This window comes from Somniosus microcephalus, unplaced genomic scaffold (genome assembly GCF_052327205.1).
Source record: "Somniosus microcephalus isolate GS21.2 unplaced genomic scaffold, FLI_Smic_1.0 unresolved_chr1, whole genome shotgun sequence".
Classification (NCBI taxonomy): domain Eukaryota; kingdom Metazoa; phylum Chordata; class Chondrichthyes; order Squaliformes; family Somniosidae; genus Somniosus; species Somniosus microcephalus.
Genome location: NW_028225179.1, coordinates 124,960,381 through 124,971,258, shown reverse-complemented (window position 1 = coordinate 124,971,258; position 10,878 = coordinate 124,960,381). Strand labels below are relative to the sequence as shown.

The 10,878-nt window shown below is 46.8% G+C and overlaps 1 pseudogene; it reads right to left on the bottom strand.

Moving 5' to 3' along the window:
• Positions 1-4,624: 4,624 nt before the first annotated feature.
• On the bottom strand, positions 4,625-10,366 carry LOC147095805 (serine/threonine-protein kinase 35-like; annotated as a pseudogene).
• Positions 10,367-10,878: the final 512 nt, after the last annotated feature.

The window sequence follows — 10,878 nt, the reverse complement described above, 5'->3', positions numbered from 1 at the left end:
TGCGAGTTTTTCAGGAAACAAATCTCGTATTGTGGCCACGTGATTGATGAAGAGGGGTTGCATAAGTCCCCAGACAAGATTGAGGCAGTAGTCAAGGCTCCAGCACCGGAAAATGTGTCACAACTGAGGTCGTTCGGGTTGGTGAACTACTACCATAAGTTCTTGCCAAATTTGTCTACAATTCTGCACCCGCTGAACGCCCTGCTGCAAACTGGAGTAGCATGGAAGTGGAGTGATGAGTGTAAGCGTGCCTTTCAGAAATTCAAATGCCTAATTACTTCAAAAGAAGTATTGGCTCACTACAATCCATCACTACCGATTCGGTTGGCATGTGATGCGTCTCCCTACGGCATTGGAGCGGTGCTGTCGCACAAATTCCTTGACGGTTCAGAGAGGCCAATAGCCTTTGTGTCACGCTCGTTAACATCAGCCGAGCATAACTACGCCCAGATTGACAGGGAGGCCCTCAGCCTGGTGTGGGGGTTGAAGAAGTTCAATCACTACCTGCACGGGCAGAAATTCACCTTACTGACTGATCACCAGCCTCTTGTCTCCAGTTTTAACCCAAAGAAGGGCGTTCCGGTGATGACGGTGCAACGGCTGCAAAGATGGTCCCTTTTTCTAGGAGCACATCAATACGACATAGAGTATAAGGGCACGAAACAGCATGGAAACGCTGATGGGCTGTCGCGCCTGCCGTTGCCTACGGTGGAGGAAGCACCTGCAGTGGACCCTGTTGAGATATTCCATTCGACCATAGTCGAATGTCTACCTGTTACAAACTCAAGTATAGAGAAGGAAACCCGAAATGACCCGACACTCCCTCGGGTCTATGATTTGATGGTGAAGGGATGGCCAGCACATGACGACTCACTGTTGCCAGCATTCTCGCCAAGGAGAGAACAGCTGTCAGTGTGCTGTGGGACCTTGATGTGCGGATCCCGAGTGGTAATTCCACCCAAGTTGAGAGATAGAGTGCTCAATGAGCTTCATGAGGGTCATCTGGGAGGGGTAAAAATGAAGAGCCTAGCCAGGGCGTTTGTGTGGTGGCCGGGAATCGATAAAGAAATTGAGGAAATGACCAAGAGCTGCACAGGATGCCAGAAAGTCCAAAACGCTCCACCACAGGCCCCGCTACACCCATGGGAGTGGCCCTCATCTCCATGGCAACGGGTACACATTGATTTTGCTGGTCCATTTATGGACTCAATGTTTTTAATCGCCGAGGATGCACATTCGAAATGGCCAGAGGTCATCAAAATGTCCTCCACCACCACGGAGAAAACTATTGCAGTCCTACGGACCATCTTCACCAGGAATGGCTTGCCAGAACAGATTTGCTCCGACAATGGACCACAGTTTGTGTCCGAGGATTTCCGGAGGTTTTTGAGGAATAATGGGGTAAAGCATTACACATCCGCCCCATATCATCCAGCCACAAATGGATTGGCCGAGAGGTTTGTTCAAACCTTTAAAAAAGCAATAAAGGCGATGTATAACGACAACATACCACTGCAACACAAGGTGGATAATTTCTTGTTCGCTTACCGAAATGCGACACATGCAGTCACCAACCAATCTCCAGCCATGATGTTCTTTAACTGCGGGTTACGATGTCGCCTGGACTTGCTCAAACCAAACATAAGACGAGATGTTGAGAATAAGCAATTCCAGCACATCAATGAAAGGCCAACCAGGAGCTTCAAGATAGGGCAACCAGTCTTGGCCCGCGAGTACCGAACAGAAAAATGGCAGCCAGGAACGATATGCACACGGCAGGGACCACTAATGTACACAGTGGACGTTGGAGAGAGCATCGTGAGACGCCATGCTGACCAGATTCCAAAGTCACAGGAACAAGTCAAACCCATACCACGAGCATACGCACCTGGTGATGAACCCGAAGCACAGATTGCGTCTACCTCAGAATCAGTGGTATTGGAAGCTGACGAACCAACCAATGACAATGAGCCAGAATCGACTCCGCCGCAAGAACAGTATACTCAAGAAAGGCGCTATCCAGGCAGGATCAGGAAGCCTCCTCAAAGACTGAATTTATAAATGTTTACTTTCAGCTGATGTATATAGTACAAAGAAAATTGTAATTGTAATTAGTTATTATTCAATTGTTAAATGAATGTTATGTACTGGTTATCTAAAAGGGGAGGAATTGTTGTGTATGTACCTTTAAGAGAGAACTGCTTTTATGCTGTAGTACCGGCAGTGACCACACCTGTATATAAAGCAGTAGCAGGCTTCTGTACTTTCAGTTCAGCATACTCTCTGTGCAGTAAACATCTATTATTATCGTTCTCCTGCAGTCCGTGTGTTATTAAGGCGTGGACACTACACACCCCCTCCCCCCCTCAGCTTATTTATAGCTGCTGTCATATTGGTGTCAATGTGGCACTGGCACTGTCGGTGCCTGAAGCCTGGCACTCCCGCACCGGGCACCAAGCTTAATAGGAACCTGCCGCATCAGCAAATGCTTAACACCTAGGGCGTGTCTAAAGCTGTGTCTTCCTGAACATCGGCTACAGTGAATCCCACAGATTCTTTCGGATGAGACGTTAAACCAAGGCCCCATCTGCTCTCTCAGGTGGACGTAAAAGATTCCATGGCCACTATTCAAAGAAGAGCAGGGGAGTTCTCCACGGTGTGCTGGCCAATATTTATCCCTCAACCAACATCACTAAAACAGATGATCTGGTCATTGTCACGTTGCTGTTTGTGGGAGCTTGCTGTGCGCTAATTGGCTGCCGCATCTCCCACATTACAACAGTGACTACACTTCAAAAAGTACTTCATTTGCTTCGGGATGTTCTAAGGCCGCCCAGTTGATGCTTCCAGACATGCCAACCCCACCATCTCATAAATCAAGAGACAAACTCTGAAAAATCAAGAGATTTGATACAAAAATCATGAGTTGCTTTTTTTCCCGCCCCCAAACATAAACCAAGATAGATTGACAGTTGGCTTTTAAACCTCATTAGTGGCTTATTTAATCTCCAACAGGTCACAGCTCTTTACAAAAACCTATGGCCCGTAATTTCTGATAAGAGGTTTCCTGCGTGCGGAGGCCTCCTATCGGAAAAAAATCTACGAACTTACCTGAGGGCTCCCGAGGTCCGGACAGAGTCGAAATGTGCAGGGCCCACGTATCCCAGGGGCGCAGGCGGTTCGCAAGTGTCCCTGGGATCATGTGGACCAGGCGAGCCAATGGGAGAAGGGAATCTCCCTTCATACCTTTGACAGATGGACCTGTCAAATATATGAATGGAGATCACCCCAAAAACACAGTAAAACATTAAATACATTTTTAAAAAACCATCACGTTTTTAAAATGAGTTAAAATTACATTAAATTAAATATTTTAAACAAAAATTTAATTAAAACATTTTTTTTTTAAAGGTTATGGGGGTAAAAATAAACTTAATCTTTTTAAAAAGTATTTTAAAATTATAAATGAGTGGTTAAAATTTTTTAAAACTTTTTTTCAACTCTTATGCTGGTAAAAGCAGGCCTTTTACCAGGCATAAGATTTCTAAGGGTTCTCAGCGGGCGGAGGGTCTCCAGAAAGCAGAACTCTCCCCCTGCAGAGGCCCTTCTCCAGGGCAGGCGTGCGATCTGTCAAGAGCATTCTCGACAGATCGGAAATGCCGGTTTTCAGCACATGCGCTGTGCATACCTGAAACTGGCATTTCCGATGTCGCCATGGGTGTGTACACAGCGCGTACCCACCCGTAGGGATCGGAAAATATGGCCCTATATACCGCATCTGAAAATACTTTACAAAAACATTTTAAAAATCCTACCTGTTACCAACACATTGCTGTGCATCTCAGTTTAAGGTTATGATGAGTGATTGGGAAGACATCTGCTGGAGTATTGGGTGTTTAGCTATTTCTAGTAGCTGTTGAGATGGTTTCAGTTCATAGCAAGAGCTTTTATTAAAATCTGAAGATATTGAAATGACGGTGCCGTGCTTTAATAAGTATAGATTGTAAAGAAAGACAGACTTGCATTTATATAGCGCCTTTCACAACCAAAGCGCTTTACAGTCAATGAAGTACTTTTGGAGTGTAGTCACTGTTGTAATGTGGGAAACGCAGCAGTCAATTTGCGCACAGCAAGCTCCCACAAATAGCAATGTGATAATGACCAGATCATCTGTTTTTGTTATGTTGGTTTGTACAAAAATATTATCATACACCCAGATTCACGGACCAAAAAAGGAGGAAGTTCTACCATTTCAATATCTTCAGATATCTTTAGGCAGCTAATCACCCTTAGATGTGGATGGTAAATTTCCAGACAATTTTCTTATGGAACGCTGGTAAGAAGGGCTAACGATTGTGGCTTATGTATTATCCAGCTGCAGCTTTAAGAAAGGAGGAGGGAACATACTTAATGAGATCATGGCTGATCTTCGACCTCAACTCCACTTTCCCGCCCGATCCCCATGTCCCTTGATTCCCCTAGATTCCAAAAATCCATCGATCTCAGCCATGAACATACTCAACGACTGAGCATTCACAGCCCTCTGGGGTAGAGAATTGCAAAAGATTCACAACCCTCTGAGTGAAGAAATTTTTCCTCATCTCAGTCCTAAATGGCTGACCCCCTATCCTGAGACTGTGCCCCCTGGTTCTAGAACTTTACCAAGGCTGAAATCGGCCACCTTGAGACTCCCGACTTCTCTAAAATCAAAATGTTGTTGGGTTTCAGGCCCCGGTGGACGACGTGGCTCTTGTGCAAAAAAGCGATGGCGCTGGTCACTGTTTTCAAATCTTAGAATCTTATAATGGAAAAGAAGTGACTGAATAATAAACTATAAAAATAATTATCTGTATATTAAATAACCAATGCACCATTTTTGTAGGATGCTCACAATTTTTTTTTACACAGAATATCACTGCATTTTTTTGTTGCATTTCCTGCTTCTATTTCATAGAAACATAGAAAAATAGGAGCAGGAGTCGGCCATTCGGCTCTTTGAGCCTGCTCCGCCATTCAATCTGATCATGGCTGATCCTCTATCTCAATACCATATTCCCGCTCTCTCCCCATACCAATTGACGCCTTTTGTGTTAGAAATCTATCTATCTCCTTCTTAAATATATTCAGTGACTCCACAGCCTTCTCTGGTAGAGAATTCCACAGGTTCACCACCCTCTGAGTGAAGAAATTTCTCCTCACCTCAGTCCTAAATGTCCTACCCTGTATCCTGAGACTGTAACCCCTCGGTCTAGACCCCACCGGCCAGGGGAAACATCATCCCTGCATCCAGTCTGTCTAGCCCTGTCAGAATTTTATACGTTTCAATGAGATCCCCTCTCATTCTTCTAAACTCTAGTGAATACAGGCCTAGTTGACCCAATCTCTCCTCATACGGCAGTCCTGCCATCCCAGGAATCAGTCTGGTGAACCTTCGCTGCACTCCCTCTTGTTGTGTATGTAATATGTGTGCTACTTTAAACCTATGGACAGGACTGCACTACTTGTAGGGCGTAGTGATACGCAGTACCACTCCTGGCCATAGGGGTATAAATAGTACTGTGGGTACTGATCTCCCCTCAGTTCCCGCCTGTGGGCATGAAGTAAAGACCTACGTGTAGTCCCTACCTCCAACCAGTAAAGACCTGTTTGAGTTATACGTTTAAGTCTTTGTGTTAATTGTTCAATACAATACACATACTTAACACTGGTGACGAGTCAGGTTCTTACCCTGCGGCAGTTGAAGAGAGGTTTCAAACATCACCACCCCACTAGAAGCGACAGGCTTTAGGACTCTGAAGCCTCCATCAGCGACTGAGCACTGGAGTGCAGCAGCCATCCTGACAGCTTCCAGCGACTGACAGAAGTCTTTCTGCAGTCTCCTTGTTCAACCTCGGTGGTGGGGTAAGCCGTGCAGCGTTGGCTGCAAAGACAGGGCTGGGGAAGTTGGAGGAGATAAGGGCCATCGATCGCGATCGGAGATAAGGCCGGGCCGCTTTCAAGTGCGAGAGGCAGCGCGGGCCAGCGATCGGGACCAAAGATAAGGGCCGCACTCGGACTGAAAGGCGCGGCGGCTGCAGAAGCTCAAGGTGCGAGAGCCGCGGTGCACAGCGCGGGCTATCGATCGCACAGAAGATAAGGGCCGAGAGCCGCTTCGGTCGGGAGCCACTTCGCAATCCAGCGATTGCATCCGCTGATAAGGGCCGCACTCGGGCGATCGCGGCGAAGATAAGGGCCGCACTCGGGGGCTGAAGGGAGATGGCGTCGGGGGACGGGTGAAGACCGCCAAGCGCGGGAAAACCGCCATTTTGTGGGCGGAGGACGATGGCAAGAGCGGGAAGCCGCCATCTTTGATAACAAGTAAAGAAAATAAAATCTGAGAAATTGCAAATCTACAATGCCTAAACACGGGAATATTAGCACCTTTGATAGTGACCTCGAAGATTGGGCCATATATGTTGAAAGAGTAAAAAATTATTGTAAGGCCAATAAAATTCGTGACCAAGATAAAGCTCTAACATTATTAAATTTAATGGGTGCGAAGACATACGGGCAATTGAAACACCTGTTATCACCAGATGAACCGGCGGATAAGACGTTCGATGAGATTGTTACTGTCCTGAAAGATCATCTAAACCCCATGCCGCTGATGCTAGCGGAACGATTTAAATTTTACGACAGAAGGCAGCTACAGCATGAAAGCAATGCTGAATATTTGCTGGAATTGCGTAAATTAGCGAAATATTGCCAGTTTGGAACGGGACTGACTGATGCACTACGAGACAAATTTGTGTGTGGTTTATTTAAACAGGATACACAAAAGTGACTGCTCGAGGAGAATGAGCTGACGCTTGAGAAGGCGGTCACTATGGCAGCAGCACATGAAGCCGCAGCGAGAGGCACGGCAGTAATGCAGCTACGGTCACCGGAGCTCAGTGCACACAAATTGGGTGTGAGTTCTGCCAAATGTTATCGTTGTGGAAAGACAACGCATGATCAGAACCAGTGTTGGTTTAAAAACCAAGAATGTAGAACATGTGGTAGGCTTGGACATATAGCTAGAGTATGCAGGTCAGGGAAGAAGACCAGCAACAAGAAGTCACCGCAAGGGAAATACGCAAAGGTACACAAGGTGGCCGGACAGGAGTCCGATTCAGACGCTAGCAGTAGTGAACTGGCTAGCTTAAGGGTACTCAACATTGGTAAGGGTGCAGACCTCCAGACAATTTGGGTTACTCTTCAGATAGAAGGAGTCCAAGTAAAAATGGAATTGGACACTGGATCGGCATTGTCGGTCATGAATAAGAAAGATTACAGAAGGTTATTCCAACATATTCCCCTACAGGATATGGAGATTATATTGACAACCTACACGGGGCAGAGAGTGTACCCCATCAGGACAATAAAGGTTGCAGTGGCCAACAAGGGCGAAGGAAGTCAAATAATGGACTTATATGTGCTATCTGAAGGAGGTCCTCCACTACTAGGACGGGAGTGGATTCGGAAAATGAATATCGACTGGCATTTCCTACAAACAATAACGAGTGAGAACTCGGTGAACATAATCAACCCAGACTCTGGAACTGATGATGGTAAGACCAACCCGTGTGCAAAAGACAAAGTTTCAGCACAGAATTCCACTGAGATAGAGAATTCTGAGTCTGTCCAGTCTACTGACATGCACATTTCTGAGGGACACCGGGCTCGAACTCAACTCCATTTCAAACTGCAACAGCAATTAGAACAAATGATTCGCCGTTTTGAGCAAGAGATGAATGCGACGAAAGAGTTCTTTGATATAGAGTGGGAACATCTGGAAAGACAACAGAAGCAGCTGCTGGAGCAAATGGAGCAGGAGCACACAAAACGTCTGATGTCAGAGGAGTTCACGGTCAGCCAACTCCTGCATATGCTGAAGGACAGGACTCTGAAATGGGAAAAACTTGAACACGAACTTCAATATTCAAACGAAAGGGGTTCGGAGCTCTCAAAGGTTATTGGAAGAGCTGAGGTGGCAACACAGACTGAGATGACTGCAACAGAGCAGCCCTTGGATGCCAAAAGTACGCTGACTCACGTCAACGTAGAACAACAGACCGCTGAAACAGCTGCTCCGGTAGAGGGATTGAATAGTCCGATCAATCAATCTCCAAAAGAAGTTGAAGTAGTAAAATCTCAAATGAGGTCATTAGTAAACGACTTGCTGAAAGCCCAGAAAAAGCTGGATGAAGAGGTACGCATGAAGAAGTCTCTTCAGGAAAGATGTCTGGACTTGGAACAAAAGCTGGCTAACGCCCAGCTGGGTATGGAGGAAATAGAAGACCCTCTCGCTGGCCTAGATCAGGATGACACCGAATATTACCATGACCTATTGAGTGACACTGAATATTATAGTGACCTGGTCTGCCCAGCTTGTGATGAAAACTCCCAAAGTGCAGAAATCAGGATGAATCACTTAAAGTCAAAGGAACATAGGGAGATGGTGGCGCTACAGCTGGCAGCTGACAGGGGAGCCCAGAGAGTCTCTAAGAAGCAGAAAAGGAAAAGACGAAGCAGAAGATGATAACCATCTGAACCATTATCACCCCTACCAGATCACACACGTTGTCCCTCCGAATGGAGCCAAATCAGTTCGGAAGTTCAAGCTGTTAAATCCATGGAAGGACTATTGAATGAGTCACTCCAGCAACGTGAACCGACTACACCACAGAGACTGAATCTGTGAACTATTTTCCGCAGAGATTGAATCTGTGAACTGTTTTCCGCAGAGACTGAATCTGTGATCTGTTTTGACATGAAGTTATCTATGTATCTATGTTATTCTGTTATGTAAACCTGAAGTTATATATGTATATATGTTATTACGTTATGTTAAATGGGGAGATGACTGTAAAGCTAAGAAGGGAGGAATGTTGTGTATGTAATATGTGTGCTACTTTAAACCTATGGACAGGACTGCACTACTTGTAGGGCGTAGTGATACGCAGTACCACTCCTGGCCATAGGGGTATAAATAGTACTGTGGGTACTGATCTCCCCTCAGTTCCCGCCTGTGGGCATGAAGTAAAGACCTACGTGTAGTCCCTACCTCCAACCAGTAAAGACCTGTTTGAGTTATACGTTTAAGTCTTTGTGTTAATTGTTCAATACAATACACATACTTAACACCTCTATGGCAAGTATATCCTTTCTTAGGTAAGGAGACTAAAACTGCAGACAGTACTCCAGGTGTGGTCTCACCAAGGCTCTGTATAACTGTAGTAAGACATCCTTGTTCCTGTACTCAAATCCTCTTGCAATGAAGGCCAACATACCATTTGCCTTCCTAACTGCTTGCTGCACCTGCATGTTTGCTTTCAGTGACTGGTGTACAAGGACACCCAGGACCCTTTGTACATCAACATTTCCCAATCTATCACCGTTTAAATAGTACTCTGCCTTTCTGTTTTTCCTACTGAAGTATTTCCAACTATTGATAATGTAAGAGCAACTGAACACTTTGTTTTAGACTTGCCAAATACTGCATTCATTTAACAGTTCATCGTGTGACACTGTTGAAGTGAAAAACTTTGGATTTGCCTGAAATGATTGATGTTTACGTTATATTGCCGTTCATCAAAGCGAGAGTTTTATAGATTTCACCTGGTGTTGACGGCCGTGTCTGGCCTCCTGGAGAGTACGCGCTGGTTCCAGTCACCGCCGTTGCAGAACTCCACGGCGAGCCACGGGTAGCAGGGCTCGCCGGCCCTGAGGATCTGCTCACCTTTCAGCGAGGTCTCCGCCAGGCGCCGGTAGAACTTGGAGCTCTTGTTGCTGTGGCTCATCTGCTGGGCTATGCAGTTGCGCTGCAGCACACACGACTCAAACTGGATTATGCTTCGGTGCTGCTGCTTGAGGCTGGTCAGAGCCCAGAACTCGCAGGAAAGTGCGAGCTGATAGATTCAATCGTGGCTTTCAAAAGGGAATTGGATAAGTACCTGAAATAAAAAAATGTACAGGGCTACTGGAAAGGGCGAGGGACTGGGACTAGCTGGTGCTCTTGCAGAGAGCCGGCACAGACTCGATGGGCCGAATGGCCTTCTTCCATGCTGTAACCATTCTATGATTCTATGATAACTTGGACAAGGCCAGCTCCACGTTTTCCGGAGCTTCGCAGCGGATCTTTTTGATGGCCACACGGGCCCCGCTCTTCCTCACCACGGCCTCATACACCACGCCGTAACTGCCTCGGCCAGCCTCCTGCACCAGGCTGTGTCTGGGCTCCCACAGCAGGCCCCGGTAGCCTCGTCAGAGCACCGCCGCCACCGCTGGCGCTCACCTTATGATGCTCCTCACAGTTTGTACCTTTTGCGACGTCGTGGGTTTCCATGGTCTGCACGTTGCTGAGGGGGAGAGGCTCACACTCCACATAACTGGCAGTGAGAGGCCGAGGCAGGCTCGTCTCCCGTCCTCTCCACCCCCTCTCTCTCACTCACTGACTGCCACGACCGTCCGTCCTTTACACCAGGGGAGGGCTCGTGGTGAAGGCGGCCGCACTGCTTGGGGACGGGACTTCATCCGGCACTTTTCACGGCTCGAGCATCACAAGGTGAGCGCAACCAGCTGCGCGAGTGGAGTAAAAAGACAAGCGATTTGACAGTCCTACTGTGAGATCATGAGTGAGGCATAATTTTACTTCGAAATCACATCTCCTGCGATAAATTCATGAGAGTTGGCATGTCTGTGCTTCACATCCAGCTAGGAAAGACCAAAATGTACCACTTTGTCTTTAAAAGGGGCCTGCTGCGATGGTGAGGTCTTCACTCTGTATCTAACCCGCGCTGTACCTGCCCTGGGAGTGTTTGATGGGACAGTGTAGAGGGAGCTTTACTCTGTATCTAA